This window comes from Engraulis encrasicolus, chromosome 14 (assembly GCF_034702125.1).
Source record: "Engraulis encrasicolus isolate BLACKSEA-1 chromosome 14, IST_EnEncr_1.0, whole genome shotgun sequence".
Taxonomy (NCBI): domain Eukaryota; kingdom Metazoa; phylum Chordata; class Actinopteri; order Clupeiformes; family Engraulidae; genus Engraulis; species Engraulis encrasicolus.
Window position 1 is genome coordinate 3,303,632 of NC_085870.1, and position 13,675 is coordinate 3,317,306.

The following is a 13,675-nucleotide window of genomic DNA, read 5'->3' on the forward strand; positions in this document are numbered from 1 at the left end:
TTAAAAGATCTACTTACCTAAAATGGCTACTGCAGCAGCCAAAATACAAACAGCTATTATTTGGTGAAGTTTAGCACTGGCCGCCTGCAACAACAGCCTAACCTTTGTTGGACCCGTATTTTTCTATTTTTCATTGGCTGCAACAAAGCGCATCTGGGTCGATGGAAATTTCTATTGGTCTGCGCGCTGTCAAACAAGGCGTGCCATACAGGGTTTGTCTGAGAGCTACATATTGCAAGCACCATTGTGCACTTTTACTTCTTTGCATTGATGAAAGCTATTTAACGTTCGGATTCTTTTCCATACCTTTTGTACGATGGATGTCTGTGAATAGGCGTCTTATTACCATCGAGTGTGCGTCGTTTTAGGTGTAAGGTAGCGCTGATTTATCCGCATTTATCGTATTTCTGGTCCGTATGCTACAGCTCTCCGGTGGTTTTATATTTCTTCTTGGTTGCATCCACCAATCATGGTGCTTTTTACTCCATCATTACGGCGCCGGAGAAAAAAAAAATGTCTAACATTCCACGTCTTTGCTCGTGTTTCATATCCCGGATGTTAAATTTCCGTGGTTTAATTCAAATACGTTGACAAAGTGCTATGTCATGGAGAGATGCCTTTATGCATAACGCAGTTACGTAGCCTAGCCTACACATTTGGCCGCAGTAAATGGGGTTTGCGTCTTCGCATAATAGAGATATGGGGACAATATGTTCGGACCGTCTCTGCTGAACCTAATGCATTATATAATAACTACTTTCGTGATTGTGGTACCCGGCTAGTGGTGGCTAAGCAGTGGGCATAAGGGGTGACCCTGTCTTGTGTTATTACCATGCTATGCTGTGTTCGAATAGACGCTTTGGTGATACAATGTTGCAACTTGCTTGTCTTGTGTTGGCAAAGTTACTTTGTTACCTGCAATTGTCGTCAAGACCAGGGCTGTTCACAATAGGCCATGAGACATCAATGGTTCCCTTCATCTGAATCAGACAAAGCAAAAGTCAGTCTCAGTGGCCCAGCTGTGTGGTGTGACATTTGACCTGTGTGTTGCAGGTTACCACAGATATTGCTTGAAATGCTTGTTTACATTTAGATAAGCCAACCAGCTAGACACCAGACAGACTGCAGTGGAAAGACAGATAGGCGCATACTAGCCTGTTCTTGTCAATATGTTAAATATACTTTAGTTCTATATATTTGACATAGGCCTACATTGTGTGCAGTAACCTACACATGCTTGGACAGAGACGGCCCCATGCCCAGACGCCCCTAAATGCCCCATTGAGATCTACTCTCACAGACACAATGTCCAAGGCTACATTGCTCAAAACATACAGCGAAGACATTACAACAGACAGGGCAGGGTGCTTGTTGTAACAGAATACAGTAGGCCTACAAAGCGCACATTCCTGGGAATACATAGCAAGCACAGTCGGCCCGATCTTGGCTGAATGTCGGCACTGTCGGCTGAGTGTCGGCTCGGCTGGAACACTGGTTACCGTGACTCAGCCAACACTTCATAGAACACTGAAAATAACTGTCACTTCATGCAGTAACTGAGCCAACACTGAGCCGACACTGAAAATAACTCAGTCTCATGCAGTAACTGAGCCAACACTGAGCCGACACTGTCGGCATACGGTAATAGGGCCATTATTGGGCCGCGGACAAAGCCAGAATTGGGCCAACTGTCAGCACTCGCGAAAAAAGGATCGGGCCAACAATGGGCCAGATAAACTTTGCTACCTGGTATATTAACTATGGGACTACAGAAGTGGCGCAGGCTTCAGCATAGCATGGGATACGCCTAAATATAGCGACCCACCACACCCATATCACAGTAGTCTGCGGTCATCTTATTTCCCACGTAGATCTTCTGTGCACTGATGAACCTGTGTAAATGCCATGAAGCTCAATAGGCTCAAGGACATGTAGGCCTATGGTGGTGGTGGTGGTGGTGGTGGGGGTGTCTACAGTTAATCAAAAGCATGAATGTGTGTTGCTCTTAATTCCATAGTTATATGAAGTAGTAGAAGTAATGTTATGGGCGTAATTACATTGAAATAACACAACACCAGTACCAGGGCAGTCATGGGTAAGCGGTAAGGGCAGGGGCCCGCCATGCCCCTTTGACCGGCCCTCCACCTCTCTGCACCTCACCATTTACACTGGCCCAAAGAAGCAATCCTCACAGAAAAAAATAATGATAAAATATTGTATCTATTGTATCACTCATAAACTGTTTTTCACCATATTTTTCTAACCTTTCCTTGCTATTTTTACATGTGAAGTACTCACTTCTTTTGCAAATCACTTGTAATGATGAACTATTTTGTGCTAGAAATTATGGCTATAACAGGCAGTAGCCTAGCATACAGCCCACATTGATCCCGGCCCCTGATCACAGTCAGGAACGGTAATGTGGCCCCCAGAGAAAAAAGTTTGGGGATCCCTGGGTTAGGGCGTCAAACTTGTAGCCCAAAGGTTGCCGACTCGACTTCCGACCCGCCAGGTTGGTGAGGGGAGTAATTAACCAGCTCTCCCCCATCCTCCTCCATGAATGAAGTGCCCTAAGCATGGTACCGTCCCGCCGCAGTGCTCCCTTTCTGGCACTATTGGAGGCTGCCCCCTTGCCCTTAGGGGTGAGGCATAAATGCAATTTTGTTGTGTGCACTGTTCACTTCATCACTTGTGTGCTGTGGAGTGCTGTGTCACAATGACAGTGGGCGTTGGAGAGGAGGAGTCTAAGCATTATGACAAGGTTGAAACTATGTTATAGGCCTACCAGTAGTGTTATTATTATACGCAGCAATACTTTTATACACCTCTACTGTTTTGTTTACTGTTGTAAATCACCTACCAACTGGTGATCATATGATAGACTGTTATTTCACATACATACAGTGCTATGAAACCCTGAAGTCAAATGAACATGAAGTAATTTTGTTTCCAAAATTGTGTTCCAAAGTCATGTCACAGCGTGAATGGCACCTCAAAATTTGCTTTGCTACTCTATAAATCATATCAGAAGTGGTGGCTTGCCACAGGCAGGCCTGAGGTGTACCCAGGTGTGTACACAGACAATCTATGCAGGGAGACTCTTGTGTGAAGCACCCCAGGTGGATTGTGGGGCATCCTAGATTATTTACGAGAGGGACATCCCAAACTGATGTTTAACCCCTTAGTGCAGAGCCTATGTAATAAACTCACTGTTGTAATGTAATTGTAATGGCTATGTCTTAATCAGTTACTTGAGGTTCTTGGTAATGTCATAGCAATGTTGTTATGATGTAGTTGAGTATTTTCAGCAAATAGTGAATAGGCCCGCCAGCGACCCCATCCGCACTAAGAGGCTACGCAAGTGGCGATTGGGATGGGAGGAGGGTTGTCCTCTTCTTGTTGACTCAGCTTCATTTTATTCTTGGTTAAATGTAACTCCATTGCTTAAAATCTGAAAATCCTCTCCTGGGAATGATTCCCCCAAGGGAATGATCCCAAACAAATTTGTCTACACACCAATTTATGTTGACAAATATACATATAATATACAGTACATATACAAATATACACATTATATGCTATGTTAACATTTGGAAAAAAACATACATGTAAACCGAGTCTATCAAATTCAAAAGATAAAATTAAAAACTGGTGGAATGTGGTTGACTAAACCACAGTAGTTTTCAGAGTGAGGAGTCCGCACACTTAGAGTCCTTTTTGTTGCGTTTTATTTTTTCATGGCAGGATAACGTTTCGACCTCAACAGTCTTCTTCAGATTGCGAGATTTCGAGAATCAGCCTGGTGCTTCTGGCCAGGGGCGCTGCCAGAAATGTTGGGCCCCATGAAAGATTCGAATTTTGGACCCCCTTAAAGGACCAGTTCAGTCAATTTCAATATGCTGTTGTATTGCTCACGCTACCCTTGACTTGTCAGCGCCCGGTGATGCCACATTTTTTGGCTCAGCCCTTTCCGAGATATGAGCAATTCTAATGGGGGCAGCATTTGTTTACATTTTTAAAAAAATGAACATAGGCCTACTCCAAATATTTTCCCAAAAGGTACCGCTGGTTGCTAGTTGTCTGCTGATGTTTTAAAAACCTTTGGATGTTTTTGGGAATGAATAAAAATATTTTTTTGAAATGTAAACAAAGAGCTGCCCCCATTACAATGACCAAGATCTCGGAAACGGCTGAAGAAGAAGAAAAAAAAATCTCAGGCACTGACAAGTCCAGGGTAGTGTGAGCATTACAACTGCATGTTGAAATTGACTGAACTGTCCCTTTAAGGGCCCCTCTCAGTGCTTGGGCCCTCTTAAGGGCCTCTATCAGTGCTTGGGCCCTTAGAATCTGTACCACTTTTCCCCCCCTAGCGGCCCCCATGCTTCTGGCTGTACATCTGGGAAGTCTGAGACCACTGCCATTTTGCTGGTGCCTTGAGTTTCTGGTCGTACATTGGTGCCTGGCGTTTCTGGTCGTACGTTGGGGCCTGAGACTTCTGGTACGCGTTCACCTGTGGCATTGTAGACCACTGCGGTTTTGTTGGGGCCTGGGACTTCTGGTTATATGCTTGCTCCTGGGCAGTCTGAAACCACTACTGTTCAGCCTGGGGTTTCTGGTTGTAGCTTGGGGCCTGAGGCTTTCCATCACCATGCTGGCTTACTGCCAGGCTGTGCCCTCCTGACACAACTCCTTCAGCGTTGCTACTAGTCAGGTCAAGAGAAATGCAAGTACTTTCTGAGCTCCCGAAAATTCCGGAACTCCTCCCACTTTGTCGGGAAGCAAACAACCATTAGCAAACAAAGGGAGGCGGGTTAACCATGCCGTTTAGGAAATGTTAATTGTTATGCTCTTGGTCAGAAGAAGTATCGAAGAGATTTTAAAGTCGATGATAATTAGGCTAGGAATGTATGGAAGTATGTGAACAGATGTGTTTGGGAGGATATGTTGAAGGCCATGTTGGATCTGTGCTGTGATGTGCTTTATGTGTATGCTGCTGCACACCTTCATTTCCTTATTCAATATAATTCAGGTTACTAAGCCCATGGCGTGGGGCTTGATGTCCCATGCAGCTGGAGATGCCTGGGCCCTGTTCCAGTGCAGTAGTCCAGGGATGGGTCATTGTAATGCATGTTACCTCCACTTATCACTGCACTCACATAAGGGCAATCATGGGCAACACCACATATCCACTTTCCATCATTGTATCTCCTCTTTGTCCTAGATCAGAAATCATAACAATGAAATCCTTGGATTGGGGTTTCCATTAACAAGGAACACTCACTTCTACATACATACATACATACATACATACATACATACATACATACGGGAGTGATTCTCTAATTCGCCTACACTTTTAAGTCCGTGGATTTTATTTGGCAATTCCACTAACTATTAACTGCATCCAATGATGTTTTGGACATTAGAAAACATTTATCTTTCATATAATACAGAAAGTGTTGACATAGCATTATTTCCCTCAGCAAGAATGAATATTTAATACTTGTTTTGGGCGTTTTCATGCCGTCCTGTTTTCCAAATGTCAGATTCAGTCTTCATATTAGCATGTAAAGAAACTTGTTTTGCCAAAGACGATTGCAAATGTTGATTCACAGTAATCATCACAATATGACAAAACTGTCAGAAAGACCACTGTCCTTTCCATTATACATGAAATTTGCCATTTTGTGTGTGTCCACGAAAACTGTGTTAACCGTGTCACGGTCTGAAACCTCCTCCATAAATCAGTAATGGTTTGGTCTTAGGCCATACGAATAACATCACGTGATGTCATAACCTCTTTGGCAGGATACGGGAAGACTTTTTGGTAAATTTTGAGCTCCATCCTTCCATAATTTAATCCATTCTTTTTAATGTTCTCATAGCGGGAAAATTGCCTGTCAACTGTGTTATCAACATATTCATAAGAATCTGAATTAGAAATCACATGTAGAAAAACACAGATAAAGCATACAGATACAGTGGTGGAACTTCTGAGGTCCTCAGTTAGCACAACACCATAAAAATGGCTGAAATGTCAACGGTGTTACCGTCAATGGTGTTACAATTAAGTATGACAGTCAGGGTTGCCAGATGAGGCTGATGATTTCCAGCCCAAAAAATGATCAAAATCCGCCCTAAAAACCCGCCCAATTCTATTGATTTATATGGCAGTGGGAAGGTTTTTCTGATAGATGCCATTTTTACCCGCACACGGCCATCCTAAGCAGCCCAATTGGGCGGGAACCAGCCCAATCTGGCAACACTGATGACAGTTGAGGAGGAGTATGTTTTTGCCAATTTATATCCATATTGACAGACAAACAAACAAAATAATTTGTGTTCTAGGGAGATGGGTTTGTCTGCTCTGTTTTTTTCTCCTAAAAAAGTGCCGACTTGTTCCCCTGCACTGTTGACCGTAACACAGTTGAGTAACACCGTTGACTGTTTTGAAAGTGTTTTTGCGCTATTGATCCCTTATGTGTTGGAAAAATCCTATGAACATACACTAGGGATTATCTCTGGAGAAGGAAGTCTTGTGTAAGGAGGGTGACTATATTCAAATCAGACGTTACAGGGATTTATGATGAAAAATGTGTCAGTCTGTATCACAGTGACTCATAAAATCCTACTTATGAAGCTCAACAATCACATTTTCTATATCAGTTGCACAGATTAATGACAACATTACTGCTAAGGGACATAAGCACTTTCAAACATATATTGTTTCAACTCTGTAGTATTTTTATATATGTTTGAAATGACATAGTATTTGTCCATAACACTGTTGACAAAATAATTAAGCAAATGTTCGCTTTCATTAGAGTATTTATCAAATGATTTAAGATTAAGCTTGGCAATTTGTTTGTTTGGAAACTTAAATATATACACTATGTAAACATCTAGGTCATTTAGTTGAAAAAAAAATACTGATAATTGACATTTTGCTTTTGCCAAAAGCGTAGGGGAATCGTAGAATCACTCACATACATACATACATACATACATACACACATAAAACCAACTTGACATACAGGCCTATATGAAGGCCTCTCAAGGAGCCAACCTTTATGGGGGGCAGCCGTAGCCAAATGGTTGGAGTTGGTCTTGGAATCAGAAGGTTTCGATCGCAAAAGGAGAGAAGTGCCACACACTCCTGAGTTGCACAAATACGTCTTTAATGTGACAACACGTGAGCTGAGGAAGGCCGACAGGCCGAAATGTTGTCACATTTAAGACCTATTTGTGCAACTCAGGGGTGCGTTCCCGCAATGTTAGCTTTGAACTACAGACGTACTTTGTAGTTATCTACTTACTTCAAGGCGAAATCCGTGCATTTCTCGAAACCTTACTATTCCCACAGTAAGCCAAAAGTAGTGCGGCTGCTTTCCTGAGTCCACACCGCTACTTACTTTCTTGGCATTGCAGTGCGTGACCAAAGAAGCAACAAGAGATATGCATGATTGCTGAGTCATGATTCAGCTGTTTCCTCCTAAATTCAGTGCGTGAAGTAGAAAGCAATAATGTACAACCACCACCAGCACATTTGATTGGATGTCACGACACCGTGACTCCGCTGTTTCCTCCACAACACACCTTGTAATTTCTTTGTGAAAAAACACGGCCGTGGCATTACAATCTGACACCATCCGCACCAATAATTTCGTTTCATTCCGAGGTGTAATTTGTAAAATATTTGGACAATAAAGTTGTGGTTACTCCCAGAAACTCGTCTGTAATATCCCTGAGAAATTTTCGCGCAGATTTCATTCCATAGCCTAGTGGTATTCACGCTTGCATCCCAATGGGAAAACAGAAGCCACACCGGTTCGAATCCACATGGTTACAGTGCCACAATTTTGGAAATATCTGGCAGAAATAGATAATTTATGTTGTGCATTACCAACACACACGTGCAGCCAAGGGAAAATGTGTTACACTGTAGGGTCCAAAACACGATTTCACGAGTTGTTGTCAACATGCTGCACACTGGTTTCGAACCCGCGTGGCTCGCGTCTTCCCATTGATAGGCAAGCGTAAATACCCCTAGGCTATGAAATGAAATTCGCGCCAAAAAAAATTAAATAGTTGACACGTAATCCAGCGCATTTCCGGGAGAAACCAATACTTTCTTATCTAAATATTTCACAAATTACACATCGAAATGAGACGCAATTCAATCGGCATACAGCTAAAAGTATATTATTAGTGTGGGATTCATCAGATTCCAAGGATATGACGGTTTTTTTTCACGAACAAATGACATGACGTGAATTTGTGTTCTGAACACTCTCACAGCTGTATCATCACTTTGTGTGCATGTCGATTGATTTTCATCGCTTTTGCACCACAGGATTAAAAGATATTGACACATTTGTGGTCAAATATGTACTACAAGTTTAGCTAATGGGTGGAGTCACGCTCTGAAGTAGACTAGCGCTGCGTGTTACTTGGGGTGGCTGAGGTGATGTCTGGACTCAATGGATCTACTCCAGCTGTACTTCAACTTCACTGTCCAGATACGGATAGGAGGCACCTCACTTTCAAAGTCACCACTACTTCAGAGTGCACATTACTCCAAGCAGTAGTTACTTTGTGTGCTAACGTTCGAGACACAAGAGTTAGCAACTTTTATAGTATTTACTATGCAACATTGCTAACAAACTAGCTACTTCGCACTTTGAGAATCGCACCCCAGGAGTGTCCGGCACTTCTCTCCTTTTGCAAGTGTCTTAAAGGACCAGTTTGGTCAATTTCAATATGCTGTTGTATTGCTCACACTACCCTTGACTTGTCAGTACCCGGTGATGCCACATTTTTCGGCTAAGCCCTTTCCGATATATGAGCTATTATAATGGGGGCAGCGTTTGTTTACCTTTTTTTTTTATTTAACATAGGCCTACTCCAAATATTTTCCCAAAAGGTAGCGCTGTTTGCTAGTTGTCTGCTGATGTTGTTTAATCTGTCGGATATTTTTGGAAATAAATAAAAATGTTTTTTTGAAATGTAAACAAAGCGCTGCCCCCATTACAATGACCAAGATCTCGGAAAAGGCTGAAGAAGAAAAAAAAAAAACCTCAGGTACTGACAAGTCCAGGGTAGTGTGAGCATTACAACTGCATGTTGAAATTGACCAAACTGTCCCTTTAACTGGTTGCCAGCACCTCCATTCATGCAGGTTTCAATCGAATATCATCCATTGCTGAATGGCTGAAAGGCTCTTGAGCAAGGCACCCATCCTACCTAAACAACTGTAAGTTGCTTTGGAGTAGCCTACACATTTTATACAATTTGATTACCTATTAGGGATGCAAACGATTAATCGATGAATCGACTTTAATCGATCAATGCCTTAATCGATTAAAAAACATTAATCGCAATTAATCGACAATTCAACTGACAAGAGACCCAGGTGAAATGGGCATGTGAAGAGTGTTTGTGAAGAGGGGTGTGAATAGTGGGAATATTTTAAATCACCTTTGGATTAAAGAATTGAAGTAGAATTAATTTAAATGTGGTATTTTATCTCAATTTTTAATTAAATTTTTTAGATTTAGTAGTTTTTTTTCTAGAAACATTGAGATTTCGGGGGGAAAACGCCGCTTATCAATTAATCGAAAGTCAATCGATAAGGCTAATGATTAATTAATTAATCGATAATTTGCATCCCTATTACATATTGTAATATAGAGCCTAACATAAATTAATAGCCTATGGGCCCCGGGACGCTGTGCACTGGAAAAAATGGCCCTCAACGTCAAAAAGGTTAAGAATCCCTGCACTATGAGACTTGCACCTCCAACTATGCTGCTAATTTCATTTCCCTTGTATGTCTTGTGCATATGAAGAAAGTGACAATAAAAGCTGACTTGACTTGACTTGACTTGAACAGAGGTCCGGGTTTCTGGGCGTGGACAACTCTCTTCCCTTTGAGTACATGCAGGAGCTGGTCCGTCTTTCTGTGGAGTAATTGAAGAGTTCAGATGCAAAACCACAGTGGTGTAGTCTACGTAGAACGCGGGCATACGGAGTATACCCACTTCTAAATTTTAGGGATTTCAGTATACCCCCTTAAAATTGATTTATCCATTGTTTTGAATAGCACAAATATATATAGTATACCCACTTCAAAAAATGCTCAAATATACAGTATACCCACCATTAAAAAGTAGACTACACCACTGCAAAACCCCCTAACTCTATTTCTGAAGACCTGCACTTCTATATTTTTAGAGAACCTTGTTGTTGGTTTGGTTTAGATTCATGTACTTGATAATACACATAAATAGTTATATTATTACATAAATATATATTTTTTTAAATGCAATTTTGATAGCTTTGTATTAAATAAAAATGAATTAAGATTATTTTCTGAAAAGGCACTTGGGGAGTTTTTGCATCTGAACTCTTCAATTCTGCATCTGTGACAGTCTTCCATCCTGGATCCTCCAACCTGGAGGATAGAGGAAAGCTAGCCTACTCAGTGTCCGGGCCAATAATGGAAGTCTGATGTCTTGTATCTTGACCAAAGGATATTTTTGAGAGGAGAGTTTGTTTATAACTTCCTTTTGGGAAAAAAAAGTGTTGAAGCATGTCCTACATACCCTAGATGGAATTAAATCCACTGCATTGCTGTCAAAGCAGAGTGATTCAATGCAAGCAATAGTTGGAATTAGTATATTTTCCCCCAAAAGCCATGGTTTAGTCTCCTCTTTTATCCTCTCTCACTCCCCTTCTCTCCTCCTCCTCTTTCTTTCTGGGCATGTTGCCAAGGCAGACCAGCAATATGTTCACTTTCCAAAAATATTCAAACAGCCCCCCCCCCTCCCAAAAAAATAATAATTTGAAGGTGCTCTAGTCAATTTACTGTTTCACTTTGTTTTTTATAGGTGCCCATAGATGTTCACCTCAATGTTTGTATGGTCCAGTTATATGTACAAAAGGCATGCTGAGTATAAAAAGGTAATACTTCACACATTTTACTCTCTCTCTCTCTCTCTTTCTCTCTCTCTCTCTCTCTCTCTCTCTCTCTCTCTCTCTCTCTCTCTCTCTTTCTCTCTCTCTCTCTCTCTCTTTTCCCACCTCATTTTTAAGTTTTTAGAATCCAACAGAAATGGTGCTGTTTCAAGCTCAGTAAGTCCTCCGACTGGTCTGGTTGCAGAATTCAACTGGAATGAACAATCGCATGTAGGCCACTATTTTTGCACCAGGAAGGAAGAGGGCATGACAATACCAAAAGCCTCAAGGTGAAGGTGGGCAGCAGGCGTCATGTATCACCATCCTCTACCAGCAGAGGGCAGTGGTATCCCACTCTCCTGCAGCATATCTTGGTCTACGCAGACTACACACAGCAACATCAAATAGAGCAGTGACTGCAAGTTTTCAGAATTAATTATTGAAAACCTACAGTCAGATAAGCATCTTTTACATTATGTCCATTGGGGTATTCTGCTATTGTACAATGCCTTATGAAGTCAGTTTACAGGCAACATTATTGTAAACGGCAATTAAAAACAGATATTTCAAAGAGCAAGACCATGTCTTTACATAGGAGTATCTTAACATAGCAATCTGTAGATTAAAGTAGTCCACTGAAAATTATTCACATTTCTAGCATTTAGACATTGTCTAAACAGGTCTTTTATCTCATTCCACTGACTTTCCCACATTGGTCTTGCTTGTTTTGGAAGAGGAATCCTTGGGGGGGGGTGCACTGAGTCAGAATAAAGAAACACTTGCTTTCTTTTCCTCTCTTCTCTTCTTATCAGTTTTGCATGTGTCTGAGGTGTTGAGCAAAGGGCCCCCAATGCACAGCAGTCTCGGAGAGAGAGAGAGAGAGAGAGAGAGAGAGAGAGAGAGAGAGAGAGAGAGAGAGAGAGAGAGAGAGAGAGAGAGAGAGAGAGAGAGAGAGAGAGAGAGAGAGGGCATGCACTCTCTGAAGCCAGAGCAGTGTGGGAATCGAAAAGCGAGGCGTTTAATTTAACTTTAAATGTCTCTGGAGGCGAGTGGGAGAGAGAGAGAGAGAGAGAGAGAGAGAGAGAGAGAGAGAGAGAGAGAGAGAGAAAGAGAGGGGGAGGGAAAGGAATGGGAGAGGAGGGGTCTTCCACCTTAAAACTTTTGTGAAAATATGATTTTGCATTGCAAAGGATATTATACTGTATATGAAAGTTACATGCGGGGAATACTTCATCCGTTTGCCAATTCTGCCAAGTGGGTCTGTGTGCACGGCACGCATGCCAAATGTCTAGGATGGGGGACTTTTATCCTTTGATGTGATGCTGTGCCAAAATGCAAATTGTGAGAATGACAAGTACATAACTTTTTTTTTTTTTAATCATTCTCTGTCTAATTCTCTCTCTCTCTCTCTCTCTCTCTCTCTCTCTCTCTCTCTCTCTCTCTCTCTCTCTCTCTCTCTCTTTTCTCCCTTTTCTTTCCCTTTCCTAATCTACCCCTCCTGCATCATCTCTCTCCCTCTCTCTCCTGTATGTGTAAGAGAGAGAAAAGAACACAGTAATAACTGTAGGGGGAGGAGAAGGCGAAATAGGAGATGTGAGGGTTGACAACGAAGGAGAGAGGGAGAGAGAGAAAGGAAGGGTGAATGAGAGAGAGAGAGAAGGAGAGAGAGGGGGGGGAGGCAGGGTGAAGGAGAGAGAGAAGGTGGGAGGAAGGGAGAAGGAGAGAGAGAGAGAGAGAGAGAGAGAGAGAGAGAGAGAGAGAGAGAGAGAGAGAGAGAGGCAGGATGAAGGAGAGATAGAGGCAGGGTGAAGGAGAGAGAGAGAGAGAGAGAGAGGCAGGGTGAAGGAGAGAGAGAAGGAGGGAGGAAGGGAGAGGGGAGACAGGGTGAAAGAGAGAGGGAGAGAGAGAGGCAGGATGAAGGAGAGAGAGGGAGAGGCAGGGTGAAGGAGAGAGAGAAGGAGGGAGGAAGGGTGAGGGGAGACGACAGATCATTGGGGGTGTCCTGTATTTGATGTGCGCAGCCTCCTCCTTTCTTTCTTTCTCTTTTTTTCCTCCACGGTGTAAAAACTAGTTCTTGGAACACAAGTGCCATTTCTACCTCCTGGAGCCTCACAGCTGAGACGGGGCCCCGCTCGCTATCAGCAGCGGACAGACCGCTGCCGAGCCTCTTGTCTCTCTCTCACACACACACACACACACACACACACACACACACGCACACACACACACATGCACATAGCCTACGCTTACACACACAAACCCATACATGCATGCAAGCGCACACACTTACACACACTACAAGCAAACACACAAACTGTACTGTACGCGCATACAGTGTTGGAGATGAGACTGGATATGCTGCTGCCCACCGCTGCCAGATGCTGCTTGTCTTTGGAATAGGAGTGGCTCGGATCCAGGTAAGCAAAGAACAAAACAACTCAGTGGTGTAGTCTACGTAGAACGCAGGTATACACAGTATACCTACTTCAAAATTTCAGGGATTTCAGTATACCCACTTAAAATGTATGAATCCATTGTTTTGAATAGCACAAATATACAGTATACCCACTTCTAAAAAATCTCAAATATACAGTATACCCACTAAAACAAAGTAGACTACAGCACTGAAAAAACTCTCTCTGATGTTTCCTCTGATGACTTACTGTAGTACATTACATGTGAACTGAACAGACATGAACTTCACTCCCTCTGCTGCTTG

General features: G+C 42.4%; 1 protein-coding gene across 1 annotated transcript in view; it reads left to right on the plus strand.

Moving 5' to 3' along the window:
* The first annotated feature begins 12,946 nt into the window (after positions 1 to 12,946).
* ripor3 (RIPOR family member 3) overlaps positions 12,947 to 13,675 on the plus strand; it is a 96,109-nt gene continuing 95,380 nt past the window's right edge. The window contains exon 1 of the mRNA XM_063214796.1: positions 12,947 to 13,373. The gene's annotated coding sequence lies outside the window, so the exon portion shown is untranslated. The remainder of the gene's footprint in view (positions 13,374 to 13,675) is intronic.